Genomic DNA, 26823 nt, shown 5'->3' with positions numbered 1-26823 from the left:
TATGAGTCGAAGTTTATCTGTTCCTTCTTGGATTAGAAGCTGATATCTGGGCCCCTCGATGATTTTGTTTTGACCTATGTACCGGGCCCGGTCAGAACTAAATTGATGTGTTCAATAAAGTTCTTTGTCAAACAAATCGGAAATCGGGAAACAAATGTTGGACAATAAGTAAGACATTGTTCCATGTATTTGTCCAACTGATATCTAGAACAGAGGATTATATGATCACTTATCTTAAATGGCGTACCATCATCTTCTCAAGTTTCGAGAAACCTTGTAAAGAGCTACGATTGCCGATCGGTTCCTGAAGTCATACTTGCAGTAATAGTTACTAGACTTATCCAAGTGGGAGACTGTTGGATAAGGTGTCTAAGTCCATAACTATTTCTGGTATGTACTTGACCCGACCCGGCATGGTCCATTTGGGTTGCATGGCACCATGCAATTGGATAGACTAAATGAGAGAAATAACGCTTGGAGATTATTAATATATTATAAGTTCTAATATATTAATAATATTATTTGATTAGTTTGATCAAGAATTAATTTAGAATTAATTAAGTGATCAAAAGATAACTAATTAAATATATGGGTTGATTAAGTAAATCATCCATATCTTGTATAGTGGGCTAAAAGGCTCCATGGATCATCAAGTTGGGTTCCACCCATAGGATGCTCCATGGGAGTTACAAACCCATGGGTCATGGAAATGAAGAGTCATGACACATTAGGGTTTAACCCTAGGTGTGTCAACACTATATAAGTAACATGATCTCCTCCCAAATCGGTTACACTAAGAATATAGAGGGCTTGGCCGATTTTGTGAAGTGAGTATTCTCTCATAAGTTCTTCCAAGAGCATTTGGTGTTGTGTGAAGCATTTGAGGCATCACACTTGGGGTGCTAGGCTCACAAGGTTTCAAGGAACACAAGCAACAACAAGGTAAGTTATTCTATCTATACTTTATGTTAAAATTGTTCCCCATGTATGCTAGATAGGAATATAACCTTGGAAATCAACTTTGCATGACAAATTAGACAAACATAGATCCAAGGTTATTAGGGTTGCATGTACACTTAGGAAGTGTTAGAATGCTCAAAACCCATCAGTGGTATCAGAGCCTAGGCTTGTTTGTTCTTATTTGTGCTTAAAAGTTGAAAACAGAATCGAAAATTTGCTGTCTGCGAATGGACTCGTCGAGTCTATTGGGGGGACTCGTCGAGTCCATGTGTATCTTCAACCAACTCGGCGAGTCATGTTCATGGACTCGGCGAGTAGGGTCGAATGAGTGCAGAATTTCGATTCAGTTGCTGGAAAATGAATTAGAAACATTACCCTAAACTGTTTTAGTAAATGTAAACTTGTTTTTGGTGGTGTAATGTCTTGCTAATTCATTTACAACAACTAGTTATCAAAAATTACAAAGTTTTATGTAATTTTTTATTGTGTTCATATTCATGTTCTTGTTCTTATGATGTTTTAGATGATCATAGGAATTATTTGTAACCTATTTGGTAGTTTAATTCTTGATCATAATGTGTTTTAATGGAGTTCATAACTTATCCTTAAGTTATGGAAAACCAAGAGTCACACTTGAGTTAAAACCATTAAGAAAACACAAGAGTTATAAAAATGAAGAGTCTTCATTTTATTACTCTATTAAACTCATAAGTTACAAGAAATGAAAAGTTTTGAAAGTTACAAAACATGCCCTCAAGTTTTGGAACAAGTAAAGTTAAGTTAAAACTTTAGTTCCAACCCCTAGAATTTTAAAAGTTAAAATTCAAACCTTATACTTATATTATGATGATTTAATAATTATATATATATGTATAAGAACAAGTCGTCTTACCGCTAGTACGCCTCATTCACGAAGCCGGTCTATAAGGTGGGTATAAGGTTGTTGCCTATAAAATGGTGACTTAATGGGTGTATATTCTCACCCACCGCTTGCTTGACTGGTGGAGGGTCGTTAGCCGAACGGGTAAGACAAGGACTTATAAATTCTCATTCAAAGTATGATGAATATATAAAGTAACTAAATGTTTATTAAATTCCCAATCTTAGTTACTTTAGGAAAAATGTGAATAAGGTGCTAATCCATGAAATTACACTTTACACTTTGTCTGAGTCGTTGGTGGAGCGTGTGTGGTTAACCGGCACATTAACTTGGACTTAACAAGGTAGGTAAAGGGTGACTTAAGGTTTATTATAGTATTGGTGGAGCGTGTGTGGTTTACCGGCACATCGATTGAGTGATAAACTTTAAGGGTACCAAGTGATTTGCATGGTTACTTCACACCTCGTTTTGTGATCCTCGGCATCCCAGTCACAAAACCTGGAGGGCACTCCCGAGATTGAAACATGCCTTTGAAAAGTTCATTGGATCTTAAAGAATCTAGGAATTTCTAAAACCAATAAAAACTAAATATTTAATATTTCGGTTTTCGTGGTGGAAATTGGTGAATCGTCATTCACCTACCTTTCAAATATGGTATAGCTTAGATTACGGCATACCTCTTCTAAGTTATATTATATTGTGATTGGATCCTAGCCTTAATATTACATTTGGGTGTTTTATTAAGGACTCTCTTAAATCTAAACTAAACTTGTTCTTCTTTTTCAGATGTCTTCAACTAATGCTTCTGGCTCGAATCCTAATGGCTCCTTTACTCTTATGAGTCTATGTGGGAAAGTCACCTTTGATGGATCCAACTTCAATAAGTGGATCAGAAACATCAGGATGATTACCCGCTACGAGGACAAAGAATATGTCCTTGACAAGGAGCTTAAGGAAATTGACGAGTCCACTGCAACTCCCCAGGAGATCGCTGACTTTCATACTCATGAAAGAGATGCAACCAAGGTGGCTTGCATCATGTTAGCCACCATGACAGCTGAACTCCAAAAGTCTTATGAAGACTTCTACCCTTATGAAATGCACCAAGATTTGATGGAAAGATACCATCAAAGTGCACGACAAGAGAGGTACGAAGTCATCTGCTCCATGATAACAACCATGATGAAGGACGGAGAGTCCGTCACGAGCCACATGCAGAAAATGCAAAGGTATGTGGATCGGTTGCTGAAGCTCAATGTGAACTTCCCTGAGGAGCTTGCAATAGATATCATTTTGCACTCCTTACCATCGTGCTATGATCAATTACGCATGACATATCACATGAACAAGGAAGAGGTCACCCTCAGCAAACTTCAGGGACTTCTCAAGACCGCAGAAACAGGTCTTAAGGGGAAGTCGGTTGCTATCACTCCTACTCCAGACTCAACTCCGGTCTTGGCAATCGGGCAAAGTCGAGGGAGGAAGAGAAAGAGATCTTCAAAGGGTACCAAGGCTCGGACCCTTGATGGATCTTCTTCAAGTGGAACCAAGAAAGGTTTCATTACTCCTTCTTCTGACCCAAAAGAGGCTGAATGCTTCTATTGCCATGAAAAAGCTCATTGGAAGCGGAACTGCCCAAAGTACCAGCAAGATGTGAAGGATGGGAAAGTCAAACCCAACCATGCAGGTATTTACACTATCATTTCTAATAACTCACCCCATTCGAAATCTTGGGTCCTTGATACAGGTTGCGGTATTCATATTTGTTGTGACTTGCAGGGACTAGGAAGAAGTGAGAATGTGGAGCAAGGAAGAATAAACTTAATCATGGGGAATAGAAAAGTTACACCTGTCACCAAGATTGGAGTTTATACTTTATCGCTAAGTAGTGGGTTAAATTTAGATTTGAATAAATGTTGTTATTCGCCAGAAATGGCAAGAAATATTATTTCCTTTCATGCATTGTACAAACAAGGTTTCACCTTTTCGTTTGATAATGAAGTTGGTTCGATTAATGCTTTCTTTAATAATGTTCTTTATTTTAAAGCATTACCTTGTGATGGTGTGTATGAAGCTGTATCTATTGTAGATAACTTAGGAAATAATGTTTTGTGTATTGATTCTGCTAATAATAATAACTTGGATAAAGCATCATTATGGCATTGTCGTCTTGGACATATAAGCAAGAAACGCATAGGCCAACTCCAAAAGGATGGAGTCTTGGAGTCGTTTGACCTAAAGTCAAACGATAGTTGCGAATCATGCTTACTTGGAAAAATGACAAAGTCACCCTTCACAGGCTCTTGTGAAAGGGGTGAAGGTTTGCTAGACCTTATACACACGGATGTGTGTGGACCATTCAAACATGCCACTAGAGATGCTAATCGTTATTATTTGACTTTTACTGATGATTACAGTAGATATGGATATGTCTACTTAATCAAGCATAAGTCAGAGACTTTCGAGAAGTTTAAGGAATTTAAATAGGAAGTCGAGAATCAATTGGGCAGGAACATTAAGATGCTTCGATCCGATCGAGGTGGTGAGTATCTTAGTTCAGAGTTCCTCGACTATCTAAAGGAATGTGGGATTGTCTCACAATTGACACCTCCCAGGACACCGTAGTTGAATGGTGTGGCTGAGAGGCGTAATCGAACCTTGTTGGACATGGTTCGTTCCATGATGAGTCGAGCTTCGCTACCAATCTCATTCTGGGGGTATGCCTTAGAGACTGCCGCCCATATCCTTAATCTAGTCCCTACAAAGAAAGTTGCCAAAACTCCTCACGAGATGTGGACTGGTAAAGTACCTAAACTAGACCACATCAAGATTTGGGGATGCGAGGCTTTCGTGAGACGCGAGACTCATGATAAGCTCGAACCCCGAAGCGAGAGGTGTATTTTCATCGGCTACCCACAGCAATCCTTTGGTTACCTCTTCTACAGACCTAGTGACAATGTGGTTTTTGTAGCAACAAGAGGAGTCTTTCGAGAAAGAGAGTTTATAAGCCAAGGAGACAGTGGGAGGCAAGTTGATCTTGAAGAAATTCAAGAGTCAAGTGGTGAAGGAACTTCAAACTCTAGCCCTCAACTTGAGGAGGAAACTCCTGTTGAGCCAATTGACGAATTTGTACCTCTGAGGCGTTCAACGAGAGTTAGGAGTGCACCTGAGCATTACTATGGATTCCATATTACTGCAGAAGGTGAGACACTTATTAGTGATGAGACACTAGTAAGTCAAGATGACCCTAACAGCTACGAGGAAGCCATGGCGGGCCCCGAGTCTGCCAAATGGAAAGAGGCTATGGATAGCGAGATACAATCCATGTATGACAATCAAGTTTGGAACTTGGTTGAGAATGTACCAGGTCGAAAGACTGTAGGGTGCAAATGGGTCTTCAAGAAGAAGACCGACATGGATGGTAAAGTACACACTTATAAGGCTAGACTGGTTGCAAAGGGCTTCTCTCAAATTCCTGGAGTGGACTATGATGAGACCTTTTCTCCGGTAGCCAAGATTAAGTCTATTCGGGTTCTGTTAGCCATAGCCGCATTTCATGACTATGAAATTTGGCAAATGGATGTCAAAACTGCTTTCCTTAATGGAAAGTTGGCTGAAGATGTTTACATGAGTCAGCCAGAGGGTTTTGTCAGTAACGAGTACCCTAATAGAGTGTGTAAGCTTGAGAAATCCATTTATGGATTAAAGCAAGCACCTCGCAGATGGAATCTTTGCTTTGATTAAAAGGTCAAGGAATTTGGCTTTTCTAGGAGTGAAGATGAATCTTGTGTATATGTCAAGACTAGTGGGAGTATAGTTAGCTTTTTGGTATTGTATGTGGATGACATACTACTCATAGGAAACAACATTCCAACCTTGCAGGAAGTAAAGTCCTGGCTTGGAAAGTGTTTCGCTATGAAGGACCTTGGTGAAGCTGCCTATATTTTGGGGATAAGGATTTTGAGAGATCGGAGTAAAAGACTAATTGGACTTAGTCAAAGTACCTACTTGGAGAAGATTCTGAAGAGATTCAGAATGCAAGAATCCAAGAAAGGAGAGTTGCCCATCCAGAGTAACGCCAAGTTGAGTAAGACACAAAGCCCTAGCACTGAGGCTGAAATAGCAGAAATGAGTCGAATACCTTATGCTTCGGCTGTAGGTTCGATCATGTATGCTATGACGTGTACTCGACCTGATGTAGCCTTTGCCTTGAGCATGGTTAGCAGGTTTCAGGGGAACCCTGGCAAGGCACACTGGATTGCGGTAAAGAATATTCTCAAGTACCTACGAAGGACTAAGGACTGGGTCCTTACCCTCGGTGGGAGTGATGACTTGAGAGTTGTAGGGTATAGTGATGCTAGCTTCCAGACTGATAGGGATAACTTCCGCTCTCAGTTGGGCTGGGTCTTTACCCTAAATGGAGGAGCAATTTCTTGGAAGAGTTCCAAGAAAGAGACAGTGGCAGATTCTACTTGTGAATCAGAGTATATTGCAGCTAGCGAAGCGGCAAAGGAGGCGTTATGGCTGAGGAACTTCATTGGAGACCTTGGAGTTGTACCAGCTATTAAAGAGCCGATGGAAATTTTCTGTGATAGTGAAAGTGTTGTTGCCTTAGCCAAGGAACCAAGGGATCACGGGAGATCCAGACACATCGACAGAAAATACCATTTCATCAGACATCGGATCGAAGAAGGACTCCTCGTGGCAAAGAGGGTATCATCAGATGAGAATCCGGCAGATCCCCTCACGAAGGGACTGACTCGGGTTAAGCATCTCCAGCATGCTCGGAGCATAGGGCTGAAGGATGATATTAGATTTAGTAGTTAGATAATCTCGAAATTTGTAAAGTGTAATTGACATTTGATGATGAATAAAAGTGTTTTATTTATGAGTAAAGTGTTGCTATCTCTTGTCGATCGTTTACTATATTTCTTTTGCATGTTTTAACTTCCAGAATAATTTTGTTTGGTATAACATATTATTCAAACCTCCACAGTCGGTCATATGTCGGAAGTAGGTATGAATCAAGACTGTCATGTTTGGTTGTAGAGGTCTGGGACAAGGCTACAACAATCATGAGTGCTCATAAGTTCTGAGCATTGGACTCAACCCACGCTCACTGGAATCACTTCATGGAATTCTATCTCGAGTGATCGTGAGACGGTAATATCATATAAGTCTTTAAACCTAGAGATATGATTTGTTACTTACAAGTTGGTTAGGCATTGATTGTACGAAAAACGCATTGGTAACTCGATGTTATAAAATCGTGCTCTTAAGTGTAATTCAATGAGTAGTAGAACAAACATATGAGTCGAAGTTTATCTGTTCCTTCTTGGATTAGAAGCTGATATCTGGGCCCCTCGATGATTTTGTTTTGACCTATGTACCGGGCCCGGTCAGAACTAAATTGATGTGTTCAATAAAGTTCTTTGTCAAACAAATCGGAAATCGGGAAACAAATGTTGGACAATAAGTAAGACATTGTTCCATGTATTTGTCCAACTGATATCTAGAACAGAGGATTATATGATCACTTATCTTAAATGGCGTACCATCATCTTCTCAAGTTTCGAGAAACCTTGTAAAGAGCTACGATTGCCGATCGGTTCCTGAAGTCATACTTGCAGTAATAGTTACTAGACTTATCCAAGTGGGAGACTGTTGGATAAGGTGTCTAAGTCCATAACTATTTCTGGTATGTACTTGACCCGACCCGGCATGGTCCATTTGGGTTGCATGGCACCATGCAATTGGATAGACTAAATGAGAGAAATAACGCTTGGAGATTATTAATATATTATAAGTTCTAATATATTAATAATATTATTTGATTAGTTTGATCAAGAATTAATTTAGAATTAATTAAGTGATCAAAAGATAACTAATTAAATATATGGGTTGATTAAGTAAATCATCCATATCTTGTATAGTGGTCTAAAAGGCTCCATGGATCATCAAGTTGGGTTCCACCCATAGGATGCTCCATGGGAGTTACAAACCCATGGGTCATGGAAATGAAGAGTCATGACACATTAGGGTTTAACCCTAGGTGTGTCAACACTATATAAGTAACATGATCTCCTCCCAAATCGGTTACACTAAGAATATAGAGGGCTTGGCCGATTTTGTGAAGTGAGTATTCTCTCATAAGTTCTTCCAAGAGCATTTGGTGTTGTGTGAAGCATTTGAGGCATCACACTTGGGGTGCTAGGCTCACAAGGTTTCAAGGAACACAAGCAACAACAAGGTAAGTTATTCTATCTATACTTTATGTTAAAATTGTTCCCCATGTATGCTAGATAGGAATATAACCTTGGAAATCAACTTTGCATGACAAATTAGACAAACATAGATCCAAGGTTATTAGGGTTGCATGTACACTTAGGAAGTGTTAGAATGCTCAAAACCCATCAGTATCACCCTCGGTTGTTATATAAAAACCATATTACACGGGTGGAACACAAACTCTACTGGAATGTCTAAGAGGTAATGATTCGTCAATCGGTACAACCGAATTTTCCTCCTTGGGTTGAATGCCATCGTTAGAGGTTTCTTCTTCGCTCGACTCTTGAATCTCTTCAAAATCGATTTGCCTGCCACTGTCCATTTTGGTTATGATTTATCTCTCTCGGAAAACCCCCCTCCTCGCAATGAAGACAACATTGTCACTCGGTCTATAGAAGATATATCTAAAGGGCTTCTACCGGTAACCGATGAAAATACACCGATAACTATGAGGTTCGAGCTTGTCATGAGTCTCTTGTCTTATGAAAGCCTCGCATCCTAAAACCTTGATATGTGCTAACGATGGAGCCTTCCCTGTCCACATCTAGTGAGGTGTTTTAGCAACATTCTTTGTAGGGACTAAGTTAAGGATATGGGCAGTAGTCTCTAAGGCATACCCCCAGAATGAGATACATAGTGAGCACGACTCATCATGGAACGAACCATGTCTAGCAGGGTTCGATTATGCCTGTCAGCTACACCATTCAACTGCGGTGTCCTAGGTGGCATTAATTGCGAAATGATTCCGCATTCCTAGAGGTAGTTATGGAATTCAAGACTTAGATACTCTCCTCCTCGATCACATCAAAGCATCTTGATTTTCCTGCCCAATTGATTCCCCACATGTTTTTTAAACTCTTTGAACTTAGAAAGGTTTCCGACTTGTGCTTGATTAAGTAGATATACCCATATATTCTATAATCATCAGTGAAAGTCACATAGAAGCGGTTTGCATCCCTTGTGGTAGATGTAAAGGGGCCACGGACATCGGTGCGTATGAGATCCAATAGACCCTCACCCCTTTCGAAAGTGCCAATGAAGGGTGACTTGGTCATCTTTCCAAGTAAACAATACTCGCACACGTCATCGTCCCTAAGGTCAAATGACTGCAACACTCCATCCTGTTGGAGTTAGGCTATGTGTTTCTTGTTGACATGTCCAAGACGACAATGCCACATGCAATATTTATCCTTACTATTGGAAGAATCAACACACAACACTTCATTTACTAAGTTATCTACAACCATCATAGTTTCATATATTCCATTAAAAGGAAATGCTTCAAAATATAAAACACTACTAAGATAAGCATAAATAGAAGCCTTTTCATTATCAAATGAATATCTAAAACCTTGTCTATATAAACCATGAAATTAAATGATGTTTCTTGTCATATCTAGCGAATAGCAACAATTGTTTAAATCTAAACCTAATCCATTACTAAGCACTAAGGAATAAAGTCCAATCTTAGTGATAGGCGACGATCTTTTGTTTCCTATGATTAGATTTATCCTTCCATGCTCCACATACCTATTTCTTCTTCGTCCTTTCAAATCATAACATCTGTGAGAACCACATCCTGTATAAAGAAACCAAGAAATAGCATGCGATGAATCATTAGATTTAATTGTTTAAATACCTACGAAAGATGGCTTGCAGATATTCTGGGTAGCTTCTCTTCCAATGCCCTATCTTGTGGCAATGGTGGCACTCTACCTCCTTAGGGTTGGAGTTGGGCTTAGCAGAACCAACTTTGGTTCCAATAGAAGAGGTAGCATCTTAGGACTTTCCCATGTGGTGGCCCTTTGAGGGAGACTTCCTCTTCTTGCCCTTCCTTTGAGCTATTTCAAAGATAGATGCTGCAGTCGGATTGGGAGTCAGTAGAACAGATTTATCCTTTAGATTTCTCTCAACAGTCCTTTACAAGCCTTGAAGCTTGCTCAAGGTGACCTCTTTCTTATTCATGTGGTAGGTCATGCGGAACTGGTTGTAGCAGGGAAGCAAGGAGTGAAGGATGATGTCGATTGCCAACACTTCATCGAATTTAACGTTTAACTTTAGCAGGCGATCAACATATATCTGCATCTTTTGTAGATCAGCGGTAAGGGACTCTCCATTAACCATTTTGGCAGTGATCATCGAAGTGATGATCCCGTACCTTGCTTGCCTAGCACTCTGGTGGTACCAGTCCAACAAGTGTTGATGCATTTCATATGGGTACATTTCCTCATAGGACTTTTGAAGTTCAACAGTCATGGTCACCATCATGATGCAATGGACATTGCTGGCATCACGCTCGTGGGCCTCAAAGGCGATGATCTCATCGGGAGAGGCAATGTTAACATTGATCCCCTTCAGCTTCTCATCGAGTACATATTCTTTCTCCTTGTAGTGAGTGACCATTCAGATGTTATATATCCAATCATTAAAGTTGGACCCGTCGAATATCACTCTCCCACATAAGTTCATAAGTGAGAATGAGCCTGAGTAGTTGGACCCAGAAGCATTGTTGTTAACATTCGACATCTGAACTAGAAAAGAAAAAATTTTGATTGAAAATGAATCCCCAATTAAACACCCAAATGAGAAATTAGGGCTAGGATCCAACTACATTATTTACAAATTAGAAGAGGGATGCGGTAATCTAACATGCAAATAATTTGAAGGTAAGTGAAAGACAATTCACCAAATCTTCACCATGCAAAACGAAAAAGAGATTAAGTTTTAAATGTATTGAAAACTCCTAGATTATTTTAAGATTCATTGAACATTTCAATGGCATGTTTAAATCTCGATATGCCCCTTTTGTTTGTGACTGGGATGCTAAGGATAACAAAGCGGGTGTGAATGACCATGCAAATGTACATGGTTCTGTTATTGTTACAGTCACCTATTCGATGTGCCGGTTAGCCACACACACTCCATCGAACTATGACAAACAATGATTCATCCTTTGCCACCATTACTTAGAGCCCAATTAGTGTGTCGGTTAACCACACACGCTCCACTAACGTGATAGCAAGGGTGCAAAGTGTAATTTCATGGAATTGCATCAATTAAATTTTCCTAAACTAAGTAATATTGGGAATTGTTGTAAAACCATTTAGTTACTTTTATAATTCATTATACTTTTAACGAGTAAATCTTTTCCTTATCCTACCCGTTCGGCTAACGACCCTCCACCAATCAACGAAGTGGTGGGTGAGAATGGACACCCATTAAACGACCATTTTATAGGCCATAACCTTATAACCTTATACCCCCTTAGGGTGTATTTTAAACATTTCAAAATACTATGGTTTCAATTAAATTTAAAATTTCTAAAATTTAAAACCTTTTAATTTTAAATTTTAAATATCAAAACTCGTTGATTTAATAATTATCCCAAAATTAAACATTTAATTTGAATCATTAAATCTTGAAGGATTACCTTATTAAATTAAATAACTAGTTTACCCTAATCCCTGAAGATTCAAAAATATGGGATGGGATAATAAAAAATCTTTAATTACCAAATTAATCCATTAGAGAGATAATCAAAAGATATGGAAATATCCAAATCCCTAAAATTTAAGGATCTTATCTTGGGGAGGAGGCAAATTTCGAAACCCTAGGGTTGGATAATCCTAGAATTTGAAATCTTGGAGGCTATCGAAAGTGTCGCGGAAACCCTTCTCAAATTTCGAAATTTGGGGTTTAAGAACCCTAATTTCGAAAATCATGCCTCTAGGGTTTATTGGCTATAAACCCTAATGCGTAAAATTCATGTATTTGTTTAAAACTAATTTAAAACAAAACCAAACGGTTTGATACCACTGATGGGTTTTTTACAAACAATCATATGTGTGCATGCAATCCTAGATACAGATCTATGTTTTCACTATTAGTTATACAAAACTATGAACACAAAAGAAACCTAACATGCTCCTTGGTAATTTTCAAAATCATAAAAAGAATGAATCACATACCTCTTGTTGTTATATTGTAATAACAACTTGTTTCTTGAATCTTATTGTCTTTGAAAGCAAGTACCACAAGTGTAGTCCCTCTAATGGCTCACAAACACCAAGAGCAATTAAAGAAGCAAGAGAGATAGAGAGAGAGAGAGAGAGGAGAGAGGCAGAAAATCGGCTCTAGGAATTTCTAGGATCAAGTGGCTGATTTTCCTATGCTAATCGTGTTGGACTAGTGTCTAAGCCTGTAACAATAATTAGTAAGTAGTTGACCCGATTGTGCATGGTCCTTTTGGGTGGCATTCACCAAAGCAACTTGACTGAACAAATAATAGAGAGAGAGAGAGAGAGAGAGGTTATTATGATTTATTAATATGCTATAGGAATAATATATTAAAGGAGAAATCATATTTGTTTAATTAATATTGGTCAATAATTAATTAAGAATTAATTTTGTGATCAAATGTAATTAATTAAACTAGAGGGGTTGAATTGTAATTATGTGATAGTTACAAAATAGGGTAAGGATTATCCTAAGGATAGGCTGGATGAATTTATGGTGATAAGGCATTAGAACTCGTCCATGATAAGGATTCAAGGCTTATCTAATGGGTTGCTTGGTGAGCAAGTAACTAGATAAGGATAAGGACTGAAACCTTAATATCTACACCTATATAAACAGCCCTTTGGATCATGAATTCGTCAATGCCTTACAAGGCTTCTTAGGGACATATTTTTATACATCTCCTCTCTCTCTATAGCATCTCCAATTGCTCTTGGTGTTTGTGAGCCATTAGAGGCACTACACTTGTGGTGCTTGCTTTCAAGACTTAGGGTTTGAAGATTCAAGTTGTTATTACAATATAACAACAAGAGGTATGTAATCTAACCTTCTTGGTTAATTTCGAAAATAACGATCTTCTTTAGGGTTTTATTATGTGTTCATAATGTTGTGTATATAATAGTGAAAACATAGATCCAATGCTAGGGTTGCATGTACACATAGGATTGTTTGTATTAAACCTAATATTGGTATCAGAGACTTTGGTTAACTTGTTTTCAGTTAGTTTATTCAATTGTATGAACTTGAAATTTTAGGGTTTATTGCCAATAAACCCTAGGAGGCTAGAATTTTTCGAGATTAGGGTTTGCAAACCCTAATTTGCAAGAGTTTGAATAAGATCTTCAAATCCTTTCCTTAAACCCATAAATTTCGAAATCTAGGGTTTGTTTTAATCCCTTGATTTTCGAAATTAGCCTCCTCCCCAAGATAAGTTCCTAAATCTTAGGGATTTGGATTAACCCATATCTTGTAATTATCTTCTAATTGTTATATATGGTAATTATAGATTTGCATTATCCTAACCATAATTTCGAAATATAGAGCGATAATTAAGGAATTATGATATCTTAAATGTATAAATGGTAATTATCATCATGATTTAGATAATCCCTTATGATTTAATAATTAAATTAATAGTCTAATTCAAGATAATTATTAAATCAAGAGTTTTAATATTTAAAATTTTAATTTACATGTCATAAATTTGAAATTTTTTTAAGAGAAATTAGAACTAAATTGTTTTGAAAAGTTTCAAAACTTTCCCTCATGTTTTGAAATTTAAATTTTGATTAAAAGTTTAATTTTGATGCATATTTAAATTCTAAACCCTAATGTTTTGAAATGTTTCAAAACTTGCCCTCAAGTTTTGGAATTTAAAAGTTGATTAAAAGTTTAATTTAGGAATGTTAAATTCTAAAACCCTAGTATTGTTTTTAAAAGTTCAAATCACACCCTTATGGTTTTATTAATTAACTAACGTGTACAATTAAAAGAAGTTTAATAAATCCATAAAAGCTTTGGTTTACAATTAAAAGTATAATTGTTATATTTGACCACCTAGTATTTATAAAAGTGTAAAACACACCCTATACTATATATAACATTAAAATTCTAACATTATATATATGTATAAGAAAAAGTCCGTCTTACCGTTAGTAAGCCTCATTCACGAAGCTAGTTTATAAGGGGTGTTTAAGGAAATTGCCTATAAAATGGTGATTGAATGGGTATCCACTCTTACCCACTGCACTCTTGACTAGTGGAGGGTCGTTAGCCGAACGGGTAGGATAAGATAAAACTTTCCATTATAAGTATAATGAAGTACAAGAGTAACTAAATTTTTTACAAATTCCCAATCTTAGTTACTTAGGCAAAAGTGAATTGATGTAATTCCATGAAATTACACTTTGTGCCCTTGCGAAGATGTTAGTGGAGCGTGTGTGGTTTACCGGCACACTAAATGGTTCTAAGCAAATGTAGCAAAGGGTGACTCAATGTTTGTCATAGTTCGGTGGAGCGTGTGTGGTTTACCGGTACATCGAATAGGTGACTGTAAAATGTGAGGGCACCATGTAAGTTTGCATGGTTATTCACACCCGCTTTGTGATCCTCGGCATCCCGGTCACAAAGAAGAGGGGCATATCGAGATTTAAACATGCCATTGAAAGTTCAATGAATCTCAAAGGATCTAGGAGTTTTGATAGATTTAAAACTTAAATTTGTTTTTCGTTTTTCGTGGTGGAAATTAGTGAATCGTCATTCACTTACCTTCAAACATTCTGCAATTAGGGTTACGACATCCCTCTCCCGAGTTGTGGAATATTGTGTTGGGTCCTAGCTTTAGTATTTTATTTGGGTGATTTACTAAGGACTCAATCAATCAACTAACTTGAATTTGTTTCTCCCGTTTTGTAGATGTCAAAGTTCGACAACTATGGTCTTCCCAAATCCCGTGGAACAAGCATTCCACATGAAGATGGTATTCCATGATTCGATCGAGGTACAAGAAATCATGCTTCACTTCCTCCACCTCCTCTAATTGTTCTCCCTAACCCACAAAATCGAAGAATTGAAAGGTTCAGTATCACTAAGGCATTATTGGAAATGAAACATGAAGATGGTAAATCCGTGTGTGCCCACATTCTAGGAATGAAATCACACATCGATAGGTTGATTATGTTGGGTGTGTCATTTCCCGATGAGTTGGCTGTGAACTGGGTTCTGTAGTCACTCCCTGAATCATATAATGAGTTCAAAAGAAAGTATTATATGATGGATCATGACAATAACCTCATTAACCTAACTTACATGCTCATTGCTGCTGAATCAGAAATGATTTGGCGAAGCAATGGAGCGTATTTGTTGGGAAAGTCAACCGACCATGCTTCCGAGGATGTTCTATGAGAAGCGACCTGTGTTTGCTGCCAACAGAAAGGGTGTTGGATAGAAGTCTGCCCCAAGAGCTTGAAGATTCCAAAGATGGGAGAGTCAAAGAGTATGGTTGTGCTTCAGGTAAAAATCCACTATCTAACTCCATTAAGTTCCTATTCGTTGATTCTTAATACATGATGTGATAAGATTGCATTTGAATGTTTTGCAGGATCGGTGAAAAGAAAGGAAGCTTGATGAAAGAGCAAGATGAGTCTAATCACAAAGAAATGGATATTGAGCGCATGGACTTGAAGATTAGATTTTGAGCTTATATATTTATGATAGAATTGTTAGGAATATTCGACTACATAGTTTTCAATGGATTTTGCATTGTAAGGACAAATGTTTTCCGCTGCTTTTATAAATAAAATAAATTTTGTTTGACTTATTTATTTATTTGTTTATTTCCTTGCAATGAAATCGCTATGAAAATTGATGTTTACATATTTCTACAACGAATGGATATGATTCTTATTTATGGAAATGTCGAGAATTTACCAAATAGGGAGAGTTTCTAATCGCCCAAATTTCAATTGGACAGAAATTTGGAATCACGCAACTTGGTTGCATGATGAATGAGAAATTTCATATTTGGAAATTAGACTAATTTGTTAACAAAGTGTCAAGTGAAGGACAAGGAGATCGAGCACACAAAGTTGTGTGTTGATCAAGTCCACCATTAGAGTAACAAAGATATTCGTCATGATTCACTAAAGGTTTAGTAAATATGATAAGATTAAGTGTAATTCGGAATTGATTAAAAAAAGTTTAAATCAATGGCAGAACGAATAAGAAGAATCAAGTAGGAAGAAAGATAAAAGGTTCTCCATTTTAAGAAGAAGGGAGAGTACCTTTTATGTTTTATGATAGGTCTTAATGATTAAGAACCATATCTCTAATGATCCTCTAAGTGAGTATTAGTACAATTGTATGTTTAAGAAGAGGAATCAAGAATTGAAGAAATGGTTTAATCAAGAAGTCAATCATACTTCGTTCCAAAACAAGTCTTAAAGTTAAGATTGTGACAATGAGTGAAAATTATTAAAAGGTTTATAACGTTCATCAAATGTGGAAAGTTGTGATGTAAAGACCAACTAGGACCAATTTATGAAGTGATTTGATAAAAACTACACTAACTCTTGAATATTTGTTTGTCAAGAAATGTTTATTGACAAGAGAATCTTATATGTCAAGGATTCAGTGGGAGTCTTAATGGTCTTGAAAGGTTTCAAGAACAAATCAAATAAACCTTATCGATCACCACTAACACACGAGTTGAGGTTAACAACCTATCGTGTTGACATGATTTTGTTTCTGTGCTGTTCCAATTCAGTTAATTATGCATGTGAGTCCTATGAGTTCTCATTTGAATGCATAAAAGGCAAGGACCTTGATCAATGGAAAGTACATTGATAGGAAAAGGTGAGTTGCTTAACTACTTGGCAGACATGGTCGGCAGCCGTGCTACCATAATCCAAGCAATCAAGATTAAGAAAGTTCGGTCCATATGAGTTTGAATTTGTCGTATACCTTGGGTTTAACAAATTCACATGGATAGGAACACATACACCGTTTAAATCTAAGTGTCATAAGATTTCCTCCTTCATGAAAATGATTGTGACAAAATGCTTCCACTAAGAAAGATTTTAAGAAGATAGTGATTGTAAAATTGCAATCTCGAATTCAATTATGGTTACGGTATCCCTTTCCATGATTTGAATTGTGAGGTTTGGCAATTAGTCTTAATTGTTTAGACACACATATGAACTATCTAAGGCAAAGGTGTATAAGTTCAAGAAGCATTGATAAAATATTATCAAAGCACTAAGTATTAGAAACATGAACTTAAGAAATTCAATAAGTATTGTTTTTTCTGAAAGTTAAGTTGTTTCTGAATACATGTCAAAGCTAGTGGGAGCATAAGTGTTATGTTTTATAATAATCATCATGATAGTGGGAGCATAAATGTTATGATCGTATGATTATTAAGGCACATATTGCAAGTTGGCTATATTAATTATAGAAAACAAGAGTTATACATTGCAAAGTCGTAAGGGTTGTAAAGTTGTTTTTCTATAATTAAGGGAGAGAATATTATGCTTCATTTCAAATCTAAAGGCTTAGGTTGAGAAATGTTAATAAATTTAGTCAAAGGTACATAGTGTGTTCTTAAAATTTTGATTATGATTACGTCATTCCTCTTCACAATTCGAATTTTCAGAACACAGCAAATAAAACATTATGCATCGTGTCCCATACGCTTCGGGTATAGTGTCGATTGCAAATGCTTTAATAATTGACCATTCTAAAATTTTCCAAATGTCTAGCGCATTTAGAGGGAAAAGGGACTAGAATCGGTTTTGACTAAAATAATTAAACAACTATCAAAGGACAATCCAAAGTTCGACGAGGATTGGTCGCTTGTGAGTAGTTGGAAACATGGTATTGGATGGACCATATCGACATTATTATGAATAGAAAAGATTCTATTAAGAATGAGTTGTCATATGGAAAATATGGAAATGTTTCCATATTGGATGGACCATATCCACATTATTATGAATGGATAAGATTCTATTAAGAATAAGTCGTCATATGGAAAATATGGAAACGTGTCCATATTGGGAATTAAATATTGAAAATCTATGTCTAGATTAGAAACATTTATGCAAAAGGATGTTCAAAGGAATGTATTTTGAGTGAGAGACATCATACCTAAGGAATTTTCTTGTAACAATCTCCGGTAGAGGACTTTGTAATATCATTGGCAATAGTGTTTGTGACTTTGGTGCAGTGACATTACGAAAGGATCATTGCATAAAATGTTAGAATCTAGCATATTCTATAAGTAGCAAGAATTTGATATTCTTTCACTTATGGAAAAGGATTTGGAGTTGTGAAATGAGAATGATTGGAAATGTGTTCAATTCGATCTATTTCACAAAGAAAGAACCATAGGTAAACATTGTGTGCATGCTAGGAGCATGGGATAAGTGTAATAATTCAAGTAAGAAGTCGATTACCCGAAACGACAAATAATGAGTAATCAATATGGTGATAAATAAAAGGTGTTTTATTTATGCTCAAAGGTTTGAGCCCATATGAGATTAGTATTATTCTTGTGTTTCACTTTGCATGTTTTGACTTCCTGAATAATTTAATTGGTTTAGAACAGTCAAATTATTCGAACGGGCCACAGTCGTTCATATGTTGGAAGTAGATATGAATGAAGACTGTCGTGAATTGGTGTGTGGATTGTCTAAAAGAGTATTAGACATAAGTAAATGTTTGTTGCAACGTTCATGAGTGCTTATTTGAGCATTAGATTAAACCCACGCTCACTTGGATCACTCCATGAATTGTATCACGAGTGATTGGTGAGACAATAACATCTTATATTCTTGAAACCGAGATGTGTGAGTTTTATCTTGCAAATCGGTTGCACATTGATAATATGTAAACGCACCAGTAACTCGGTGTTATAAAAATTATTGTTGTGTGTGATTTGATGAGTGAGTGCAAGCAGACATTAAGTCAAAGTTTATCTGTTCCTTTTACCCAAAGCGGGATAAAAGCGATATCTGTGGGCCCGTCGATGATTTAGTGATGACAAAGGTAAATGCTCGGCTGGGTAGGGCTAATTTGATTTGTTCAGTTAGTCGGTCGTCGTGAATTGAAAATCAACAAAACAACACATAGACTGAGAGAATGATTTTAATCCATGTCTCGTGTCTATACGATATCTAGAATGGAGGAATATATGATCCCTTATCTGAAGGACAGGTTACTGATAAGATCACAGTTTGACAGCGTCTTTGAGAGCTACGATTGCAAATCGAGGTGTACTTACATCTATAGTTACTAGACTTATCCAAGTGGGAGACTGTTGGATTAGTGTCTAAGCCTGTAACACTAATTGGTAAGTACTTGACCCGATTGTGCATGGTCCTTTTGGGTTGCCTTCACCAAAGCAACTTGACTAGAGAAATAATAGAGAGAGAGAGAGAGAGGTTATTATGATTTATTAATATGTTATAAGAATAATATATTAAAGGAGAAATCATATTTGTTTAATTAATATTGGTCAATAATTAATTAAGAATTAATTTTGTGATCAAATGTAATTAATTAAACTAGAGGGGCTGAATTGTAATTATGTGATAGTTACAAAATAGGGTAATGATTATCCTAAGGATAGGTTGGACGAATTTAAGGTGATAAGGCCTTAGAATTCATCCATGATAAGGATTCAAGGCTTATCTGATGGGTTGCTTGGTGGTCAAGCAACTAGATAAGGATAAGGACTGAAATCCTAATCTCTACACCTATATAAACACCCCTTTGGCTCATGAATTCGTCAATACCTTCCAAGGATTCTTAGGGACGAATTTTTATACCTCTCCTCTCTCTCTATAGCCTCTCCAATTGCTCTTGGTGTTTGTGATCCATTAGAGGCACTACACTTGTGGTGCTTGCTTTCAAGACTCAGGGTTTGAAGATTCATGTTGTTATTACAATATAACAACAAGAGGTATGTAATCTAACCTTCCTGGTTAATTTCGAAAATAGCAATCATCTTTAGGATTTTATTATGTGTTCATAATGTTGTGTATCTAATAGTGAAAACATAGATCCAATGTTAGGGTTGCATGTACACATAGGATTGTTTGTATAAAAACCATCAAATCGGTCTTTATATAGGTGTAGAGATTAGTGTTTCGGTCCTTATCCTTATTTGATTACTTGCCCACCAAGAAAACCATAGGATAACCCTAGAATCCTTATCATGAATGAATTCTAAGGCCTTATCCCCTTGAATTTGTCTACCCTATCATATTGGGCATCCTTTGCCCTACTTTGCAACTATAACATAATTACTGTTCAGTCCCCCTGGTTCAGTTAACTTCTTTTGATCACAAAATTAATTCTTGACTAATGATAACTAAACAAATATGATTTCTCTTTTAATATATTATTCTTATAATATATTAATAAGTCATAATAACCTCTTTCTCTATTATTTCTCTAGTCAAGTTGCTTTGATGAAGGCAACCCAAAACGACCATGCACAACCGGGTCAAGTACCTACTAAATATGGTTACAGGCTTAGAAACTAATCCAACATGACCATTCATTCCTATTTGTCTTCACTAATCAAGGAGGCACAGTTGGAAGCCTTGAAACTAGAAATCATCACGAACGAAGCCTTTAAACCGGACCCGCTCGATATGATCACCGCCTACCATCCTGAGACAGATGAATACAGTGAGAGGACCATCCAAAGCATAGAAGATATGCTAAGGGCTTGTGTGATAGACTTCATCAAGGCATAGGATGTCCACTTGCCACTAATTGAATTCTCGTACTAGAATAGCTATCACACAAACATCAAGGTAGCTCCCTTCGATTATATGGACGAAAATACAGATCACCTCTCTATTGGGTGGAGGTAGGATACATACAATTGGCGAAGGGAATAGTACCCAAAAACACTCTAACCGGTCCTAAAACCATCAGAGAAACAACTAAGAACATCGTCCAAATTAAGGAATGATTAAAAGCGTCCAAGGACAGACAAAAAAGCTACATAAATAAAAGACGACAGCCTTTGGAATTTCAAGTGGGTCATTGTGTACTGCTAAAAGTCTCTCCTTTGAAAGGGATGACATTCTTTGGGAAGCGTGGAAAGCTGAACCCAAGATACATTGGAGCATTCAACATACTTGACTGGATTGGTCCGAACCGAGAACCCAAGATACATTGGACCATGCAAAAATTCCCATCTTTTGGCCTTACTGGACTGAAAACCCTTTTATTAGTCCCAAGTAAGTCCAAAAGCTCATACGTACTCCAAAAAGAAAAATCATTAAGAATATAGGGTGCTTTTAGCCAACCTAAAACCGGAAACCCCTTTGGGAAGTCTCTATGGCCGAAAACCTCCTAAGGTTTCAGTTTAGAGTCAAGACAAACAAAAAAAGAGAAAAGAAATTACAATTATGGTGACACCTCACCACTTTACCTTCTCTTAACCATGGAACAAGCAAGCAAGATACATAAGTATCCATCACACATCCATGAACACCATCTAATGGACCAGCATGGAACAAAACACCTAATTCCCTTCTCTCTATTAAACTTGCAGTCGAGTTTGGGGATGTTTCCCCACTCTCACCATTTTCACTTCACTTTAATTACATTTCCTGCATTCCTCTCTCTTAAATTCGAGCAAAGTGCTTCAAGGAGTAACATTTCCTTCATGGTGATCCATAGAATTTGGTAAGTGTTCTTGTAAACTTCATGTATTTTTGCACCTCTTCAAGCTAAACCTCCATGTTTACACAACATTTTTGTGTGTAGCTCCTTAGAACATCAACCTTTTCGAGAATCTCTCCAAGATCAATCTAGGCTCAAAAACTTCCTTCTTCATTTTCTTCCTTCAACTCATGAAATCAACAAGGTGCGCTTCATACCCCCATCTTTTCGTGCTTTTCATATTTTTCCCGAGGGGGGGATACAAGTCAAGTCTCATTTACCTTTTAAATATTTGCACGCACCATAATGTTTAGGTAACAAATTGTGCTTATGATGTTGAATACTTGATGCTAACACACCATAAAACGTGATTTACAAGCTTTATGTATGCTAGAATAAGTTTGTCCTTTGGGTAGTTGCATGCATCGTAGTTATGGGTTAAAAATGGAGCAAGTTCTTGAATAAAAATGTTCTCATCATGTGTAAAAATCATGAAGTAAATGTTGATAACACTTTTCTTACATAAAATTTCATGGTCATGATTGTACACTCGAAAATGGCGAAAACATGAGTTTGTATTCCCATGCATGTTTAACTCTTGGACATATGCATGTTCACCTCTTAAACTTCAACCAAATATTTGAATATAATAAATCTTAAAGTTATTATATGTAGTGTTGTAAAAATAAAATAGTCAAATCAAAATAAAATAATATTTGAATATAATAAATCTTAAAGTTATTATATGTAGTGTTGTAAAAATAAAATAGTCAAAACAAAATAAAATACTTTGCGTTACAAAACTTTCAAAGCCGTGATAGAATGTTGAACAAACTACAAAAGTCAATATTTTATTTTACAAGAAACTTTTTCTAAAATAGTCGTAATTATGTTGTTACGATTTTGATGGTTTAATGTGGCAACCTAAAAATTTTGTTCTTGTGAAAGTCACACTTAGTCAACCAAAGTCCAACATATAAATTAAAGGTGAAATTTATTTCTTTAATTACCTTAAAATACTTAGAGTAATAAGTTATAGATGTATAGATTTTGTATTCAAAGTGTACTGTGTTAAGGAGGAAAATCACTTAAGAACCGCTAAGCCCTTGTCTCAACCCCAAACTTCGTATGGACCGCAAACCTCGCAGATTTGAATACACCCTCGCAACCGTGAACTCTTCGGCCGTGAATTGTCCTCGGCCGTGAACCCTTCTTCGGGCCGTACAATCCTCCATATATATATATATATATATATATATATATATATATATATATATATATATATATATATATGATTTTGGCTTATTTATCCTTCACTTTTTCACTTTTTGCCGTGAAGTCAAGTGTTCTCGCTAAGTATCATCAGCCGAAAACCCTCCTCTCTCCTCAATACCATAATAAGAACCTTCCTCATTCTAGTTCATTCGGAGTTCACTTGATTTCAACCTTGATTCTTCATCGTTTGTCAAGACTCTTAGGCCGTGAACTCAAGAACACCAAGATGGTGTTTGTATTTTCTCTGCAGATCTGCGGGAGGTCTTCTGTCTGCGCGGCGCAGACCACGCGCAGACTTATAGGTTTGAAGTGCGTTTGTTTTTCTGAAGTGCGCAGACATAAAAACGTCTGTTCGAGGTCTTCACCACACAGATATGGGCCAACCTCTTCTAAAGTCTGCCAAGTTCATTTGACCTAAAAAAAAAAGACGCATTTTATTTTTTCCGCCTCCATTCGTCCAAGCCTCTCGTCTTTGTACACGCTCGACAACTCCATCTTCACTCCAGCAAGCTTCGCCGACCGACTGTCACCTCCGATCTGTCGCCGCACCGCCCGTCGCCACCCTCCTCTCCGGCCGCATCTCCGGTCGTCGCCTCCAAACAGCAAGCGCCGCTTCTCAATTGCAGCGAACAGGTATGTCGTCGCCGTCCCTCCTATCTCTTTCAATTCAATTTCAATTCAACTTCTTGTTTGATTTGCATCATTGTTTCCCCGAAAATATTAATTTTTTTGGGTATTCCTTCATATTCAAATCTTGGAGGTGTATAATTTATCATATATTCTTGCTAAAATTGAAAATACTACCTGTAAACAATTCCCAGCAAGCTATCATTCTTGTTAAACCTTACCTGCAAGCTGTCTTCCTGTTTTTTCACACCTGGGATCTATAATTTTTTTGATTGGAAGCCAATAAACATAACTACCATGCAAAAGATAACATATTCTTTTGTTAATTGTGAATGTGTATATGATTGTTGATTGTGTATATGTATATGGTTGTTGATTGTGTATGTATATATGATAGTGTATATGAATAAGATTTTTGATTTGTGGATGATATAATTTGCCTAGAATGTGTTGAAATCAAAGCTTTTTCTTGAAATAATGTTATGAAATAATGATGTTAGTTGTTGAAATCAAGCTTTTTCTTGATGAAAATTCTTATTTGCTAAATATGATAGTGGTTTAATAACAATTTTTAAAATTCAGTGACCATTTAGAATAGATAAAAGTATGTTTGCTGCTTATATTAGCTTTTGAGCAAATTTAGAAAAGTCATCCCTATGGTATGTCCAAAAATATGTATTGGATCCCTTCTGACTTTTTTTGACCATTTTTATCCGCTCAAGTATCACGTGTAATACTTTTTGTCCCTAATGTAAATGCCTCCGACTTTTTTTGACCATTTTTATCTGCTCAAGTATCACTGTATTTCATTTATAATTATCATAAAGACGAATGGAGTGGTTTCGAGAAAAATCATTGTTGATTTTGGTTGTGTATATATATATATGATTATTGATTGTGTACATTTATATGATAGTGTATATGTATATGATTGTTGATTTTGTATGTATATGATAGAAAGCATCAAAAAGAGTCATAAGTTTTGTTTATTTGATAGAAGTAAAGTTTTTGTCGTTAAAGTGAAGTTTATTTGATTTATAAAGTTTTTTAGAAAACTTTGAATTAAAACACTCTAATTGAGGTTATTTATAATTGAATAAAAAGTTCAACATTATTATGATTGAAAATAAAACAAAATTACAAAAGTGTCGTAAAACAAATTTGTCGTGAAAATAAAAACTTTTTCTTGAAATAATGATGTTACTTGTTGATTGTTTATTGTTATTTGGTTATTAGAGATGGGAGAAAAACAACAATGGACCAATGAGCATTTAAAATGCTTATTGGATACTTGTATTGAAGAAGTAGAGAGTGTTGGTAGAAAAGGATTGAGTTTGCAGAAAGATTCATGAATAAGGCTTGGAAGAGTTCTTAAGGAGAAATTTGGGGTTGAGTTGACTCAAAAACAAATGAAAAACGCATATGACAATCTGAAAGCCAAATACACTGGATGGGTATATTTAAAAAACAAAACCGGTAATATATACAATTCTCAAACAAACACTTTTAATTTAACAGCCGAGGAGTGGGATGATTTTAAGAAGGTACATATAACATTAATATACAATAATATATATATATATATATATATATATATATATATATATATATAACATTTACCTTATATATATATACATATATATATATATATATATATATATATATATATATATATATATATAACATTTACGTTTGAAGTTGCCAAATATTCTTATACTATTTCTTGGTACATTTGGGTTTAGGGGCATCCAAAAGCTGCTTCTTTGAGAACAATTCCACTGCCTTTTCCAGATCTTTGTGCACGTCTTTTTGATGGAAATAGTGCTACTGGTAATTTTAGGAGTTACTCAACCCAATCATCATCAGTAGCTGGCGCATCCTCCTATCGTGTTCCACCACTTCAGATCACCGCCACCCCTTTTGATGCAATGGATGATGATGGTGTACACACTTCTCATCATGAGCCACCACCTTCTGCTGCTTCACCTTCTGCTGGTTCACCTTCTGCTGCTTCACCTTCTGCTCGTTCACCATATACTGCTACACCATCCGGTAACCCCAACAAAAGGGCTAAACCCTCAACTCCTGTAGCTCCTAGTGCCTCACCATCTGCTTCTTCACCTGATGGAACTTCTGTTACTGCTGACGATTTAGCATTTGAAATGAAGAAAGCTCTACAAAGTTTGACTAAAGGGTATACAATTCCTCAGTTTTTAGAGAAGTTAGAGGTCCTTCAGTTAGGCCCTACAGATCCTTTACGCTTTGTCGCATATCATATTTTTGGAGGAACCATGAACATGAGAGAGATGTGGATGCATTTGGCCGATGTTCCCGAGATATTACGAGGGTGGCTTGAGATGACGGGTACCAGTTTAGGAGTTTTGAAGGATGGGAAGATTGTTCGATGATTTTCTAGTGTTGAAAGTATTTGTTATGTCTTTTTGCCCTTGTTGGAACTACTTTGTTAAATGTTTTTGCCTTTGTTGGAACTATTTTGTTAGGTCTTTTTGCCCTTGTTGGTACTTGAAATATGATTAATGGAATGTTTATTTGATACTTGAAATATGGTTTATGTAATGTTATTTTGGCTTGAAATATGATAAATGGAATGTTTATTTGATACTTGAAATATGGTTTATGTAATGTTTTTTAAAGTTCTACTTTGTTGATTTTAGGTTGATATGGATCACGATCAAAAGTTACTTCTCGTAATTCTAATGTACCTATACATCCGTTATTTTTGGAAAAGGGGTGTGAAACGATTGCGGGATAATGATTCGGAAATGACGGGACACGAATACACATTGGAGTTATTACACCGTAATCATTTACAATGTGTTGAAGTATTACGCATGTCCCGTGAATCTTTTGTACGACTGTGTGCTCATTTTAGAGCAAATTACTCATTAAAGGACAACAAACATGTATCAGTTGAGGAAAAGATGGCTATGTTTTTTATGATGATCGGACATAATGAACGTTACGTGATTATCAAGCGGAGATTTCAACACTCGAAGCAAACAGTTCATAAATTTTTTTATGAAGTGTTGGAAAAAATGATGCTTTTCGCACAAGATGTTATAGTACCAACATCTTTTAATCCGAATCCAAACATTCCAGGACATAATAGAAGGCTACGAAGGGTTTTCAAAGGAGCAGTTGGTGCACTTGATGGCACTTTGATACATGTTGTTGTCCCTGCTAAGAAACAAGACTTATATAGAAGTAGGGGAAAGGGAGATTGCTACCAAAATGTATTGGCAATTTGTGACTTCAATATGATTTTTACATTTGTTGTGACCGGGTGGGAAGGG

The sequence above is a fragment of the Lactuca saligna genome, chromosome 3 (assembly GCF_052625555.1).
Source record: "Lactuca saligna cultivar CGN05327 chromosome 3, ASM5262555v1, whole genome shotgun sequence".
In the NCBI taxonomy this organism is placed as follows: Eukaryota; Viridiplantae; Streptophyta; class Magnoliopsida; order Asterales; family Asteraceae; genus Lactuca; species Lactuca saligna.
Note: the sequence above shows the minus strand (reverse complement) of the source record.